Raw genomic sequence first — 4,657 nt, 5'->3', positions numbered from 1 at the left:
TCACGTGAGCGCATACTAACAGGATCACTGCTGTAAGTAAAACAACAACAACAACAAACAAATTAAACAGCTCCTCACCTTTGAAAACAATCGCGACAGAGAGAAGTTTGTGTGTTTATTTGGCAACCTGAGAGGAGGGGGGGCTGAAGGGGGGCTCGCTCGCGTTTACGGCCCCCTTCTCTCAGGTTGCCAAACAAACACACAAACTCTCTGCCTTACACAGACACAAACACACGCGCACTCAAAAACACTGCAGGCACTAAGACCCAGCAGGGGAGACGATAGGTCTCGGCTTTACAGCTCCCCTTCTCTCAGGTTGCCAAATAAACACACAAACTTCTCTCTGTCGCGATTGTTTTCAAAGGTGAGGAGCTGTTTAATTTGTTTTTTTTTTGTTGTTGTTGTTGTTTTACTTACAGCAGTGATCCTGTTAGTATGCGCTCACGTGAGTGTGACTAGGAATGTTCCTTGCTAATTTTTAAACGGTTTTAAAAATGGTCTCTCCGTTAATGTGTGTGTGTGTGTGTGTGTGCGCGCGCATGTACATCTCACACACACACACACACACACGCTGTGTGTGTGTGTGTGTGTATTCACCCAGCAGGAGAGGCGATTACCTACAATTCTGCTGCAAGAGAGAGAAAAACCGTTGGCTCACTTGTGATGATGTAACGCTCGGTGTTAAAACAAGACGCGCATGCGTGAAACATGATACTCGGTGCTCGTAAACTAAGACAATGCTCGTTCTTCAAGTCAAAAATTATTAAAAATTGTTGCTCGTCTTGCGATACACTCGTAAACTGCGTTACTCGTAATCCGAGGTTCCACTGTAATAGTATTCTTAATAGTTTCTTAACAGTAAAATCTGACTGCTTAGCAATGCAACTTCTCTTTTAGCTCCCAGCTTGTTTGATAAAATTATGCTTTTACTGAATTGCTGAATGAATTCACTGTGGTTATTCATGATAAAAAATAGTCCAACAACGACAGCAATTGTGTAGCAAGCATGGTAGTGTAGTGGTTAGCGCTGTCGTCTTCCACCTTTAGGGGCCGGATATGATTCCCAGCCTGGCTCAATTCCCATCTCTCTGTGCATGTATTCTCCCCGTTCTTGGTAGGTTTCCTCTAGGTATTCCCAACCCATCCCATAAAAAGTTGTATAGACAGTGAGTTCTGTGCTGTAAAAAAGATGGAATTTATAATAATAAAATATTATTATTACAATATAAATCTATAAATTAGACAGATCTGAGCTGTAAAAAACATGGTTATGATCCATATTTGTTACAATGTGAACCCTGGAATGTGACGGAAATAAACTGTTTTTATAACAACATAAACATGTTAGACAGTTATAAACTGTTGAAAATCTGTAAAATATACTGTATAATGAGTGCAACCCCGTACAACCAAAAACATTGCAACCGTATTTTTTACGGTAGAATTCTGGTAACCACAGCTGCCATTTTTTTTTACCGTAAAATTTACAATTTATTTTTTACAGTGTACCAATTGGGCCAGTTGCTTGTAACTATATTTTTTCTTTTCCATTTTAAAAGGTGGCAGTCTAACTTCTTGGCTTTTATCTTTAGAGAGGTCCTTGGTCCTCCACAAGTGTTCCTTACCTGGCCATGCATGCTAGGTGCTGTGATGGTGGCTTGATAGTATATTGAGATGATGGACCCGCCAGAGTGCTGCACATGACTGGTTTGAGAGAGGTTGAAGAGGTTTATCTTTATCAATCCATCGGAGTGACACAACCCAAATTAAAAATTTGTTGCATCTTTAATAGCCCATTGTACCTTCTTGCCTTTAACGTTCAGCAGGTGGTTCTTGTTGAACTCCTGTTCTGGGTGAGACTCTGGGCCTTGGGGGCTTGCTCTGGGAACATGGGTAGATGGTAGCCAAATTGGCTGCAGAAAGCATATTTATCACGCAATCCTAGGATCTTTTGGCCCTACATCTTTGAGAATACCTCCTATAAGTCCAACTGTTCATGAAACACTGAGGTGTGGGTGGTTCAGGTAGGTCGGACCCTATGACTCTCCCTATCTTCTCAACAAGATGGCATGAGTAACCGATGCATTTTCTCAAAAATACTGCGGCCTACTATGGAACGCTCACCAACTTAGCACAACAGTGCTTAAGCCTTCTCTGTGTGCTTTTCATAATTCACACACATCCTTCACACACACTTACTGTACACACAAACTTACACACACAGACACACACACAGACACACACACACTACACTCTATACACACAAATACTACACACAACACACACACACACACACACAAACATCTCACATGAGATTCACGAGTGTTTCTAGCCTGACCGTATATGCTCCGGTCAACATCATGATGTTGGTAGCAATGTACTCGCCAGAGTGGTGTACAGGACTGACTTGAGTGAGCTTGAGGTATGGTTTATCTTAATTGACCAGAATGTGACCGGTGGTACGCAACCGAAATTAATTCTTGTTGTATCTTAAATGGCCCAATTTACTTCGCTTCCACCTTCAGCAGGAGGTCCTTAGGAAACTTCCAGACCCACCGTCCTAGGTGAGGCTCTGGGTCTTGTACACAACATCAGCGACCAGCTACATCAACAAGTGCACCGATGCTTACCACTTTCTATAGAGGGTCTATCAAAAGCACCTAAGCAGTTGTATCACTGTCTGGTTTGGGACTTTTGCCATCTTGGATCACAAGACCCTACAGCAGATAGTGAGGAAAGCAGAGGAGATCACTGGGTCAAAAGACCCCTCTTTTCCCTCTATCGAAGACAACTACACTTTTGCATCTGCAAAGCCAGCTATTGTGGCTGATCGGACACACCCATCACACTCACTTTTCACCCTCCTACCATCTGAAAAAAGGTACCGAAGCATTCGGTAACTTACATCCAGACTGTGCAACAGCTTCTTTTTACAAGCTATCCGTCTCACAACAAAAAAATTATTATTTTTTTATATTGTAGCGTTTTTACGCCGGAAGGAATACTGGAGAGACGAGTGAGCTTATTTGCTGCCCAATGCAATGGCTGGGAGTACTTTATTTAGCACACAGCATGTAAGGCATGAGCAGCACCTTCACTCAGGAGCCTACATCCACTTCAGCATCAGCCTGAACTGGAGCACATTTCACACGTCACACCCCCTCACACACAACAGGGCCGAAGCCACTAACCCAAACACCTTTCCCCATCATGGTGAATACACAGACATCCCCGCAAGGCATGCTGGTCGTCAGCCACCGCCCCGCCCACGCCACAATATACTGAAGTAATTTGTTTTGTGTTATCTTAAACATAACTTTTAGAAGCATCAATTTAAAAGATAATTTTTAGTCAAGTATATGTGAACGTGCTGCAAACGTCATTACTTATTTATAAAGCTTTTATTTTGAATAAATAAAGGCATGAGGAAGTCCTTCGTCTTCAACTCTGCAATAATCGGTATCTGCACCAACAACCGGTAATTTAAACCTTTTTCTCTATTTTCTTGACAGTATTTTATTTATAAAAGTTGTACTACCAGAAACAATGCTTGATGTTCATGCTTAGCAAGCTGTCGAGTTTGTGAAAATGTGTTTAGAACATTTTTCAGTGCTGACATTTTAGTAACTCGAGCATGGATTTTGCTCTCACCAAGTCTTATTGCATTGTTTTAAATTGTCTTTTGAAAGTTAGTGTTCATTATTTCGTTTTAAGTGTTAACCATCATTATTAACGGCGATAATTTTGCTGGCTCATGTTTAAAATGTGAGCCGCTGTCTGCGGAGCCGTGTGGTTCATGTCTATTTTTCCTTTAGGGAAAACTTCAGCCCTTTTTATATTTTGCCTGATTTAAAAAAAAAAGTTTCGCCTTCCAAAGCAACAGATTATGGAGCTTCTTGACCTGCTCAGACCTGCACTTGCCAGGCCAACGCATCGTACTTAGGCTCTACGTCCCGATGTCCAGCTGCTCGCTGCTTTTTGTTTAAAATATGTTTTTTTTTGTTTTTGTGTATAAAATATATAAACACTGAATTAATTTACTTGGTATATGATTTGAAATTTATATGAAGCTGGTGAAGAGTGTTGTCAGCTGTTTGTCAATCAACTATGATTGTATACCCGGTTCGTTTCACCGCCACAGGTTACATGAAAATATAAGCAACAGTTTGGTGATTTCATTTATATATTTGTCTATTATCCCATGCTATTAATAAGTTAACCCATGTCAAAATAAATGCTATTAAAAGAATTTAGTGCAATGTTTAATTTTCATAGAAAGTGCCATCTTTCTTAACGCTGTCATGCAAAAGGAGTCAAAAATCGATTCCTGAGCAACCGATGTCAGCTAATTCAGTACCTTCACTGTAGACAGCGCCTTGTAACGTCGGACGTAAGTGACTTAAGAAGACTCCTAAGGGACAGTTCGAGAAATACACTTAGAAAAGTTATCACTTAACGTAAGATATATCTTAAGAGTCTTCTTAGCGCACGAATAGTGTGCGTTATCGAGAAACCGGACCCTATATAGTTCTTTATATCTATATAGTTATATACTACTATTTGTGCAGATTAGATACTATAGAGTTATTCATATAGTTAATGATTTTTAATTATATTTGATTTCTCTTTGGGCTAACCTTAAAATTTCATAAAAGTT

General features: G+C 40.4%; 1 long non-coding RNA gene across 1 annotated transcript; it reads right to left on the bottom strand.

The window, feature by feature from the left end:
• Positions 1–878: 878 nt before the first annotated feature.
• On the bottom strand, positions 879–2,226 carry LOC128531353 (uncharacterized). Its single transcript, XR_008361192.1, has 3 exons — positions 1,803–2,226; positions 1,626–1,704; positions 879–1,178 (listed from the first exon to the last, which is right to left on the bottom strand). It is a non-coding gene; the product is annotated as an uncharacterized LOC128531353 (long non-coding RNA).
• Positions 2,227–4,657: the final 2,431 nt, after the last annotated feature.

Source organism: Clarias gariepinus, chromosome 10, assembly GCF_024256425.1.
Source record: "Clarias gariepinus isolate MV-2021 ecotype Netherlands chromosome 10, CGAR_prim_01v2, whole genome shotgun sequence".
NCBI lineage: Eukaryota > Metazoa > Chordata > Actinopteri > Siluriformes > Clariidae > Clarias > Clarias gariepinus.
Note: the sequence above shows the minus strand (reverse complement) of the source record. Positions and strands in the feature narration are given on the sequence as shown.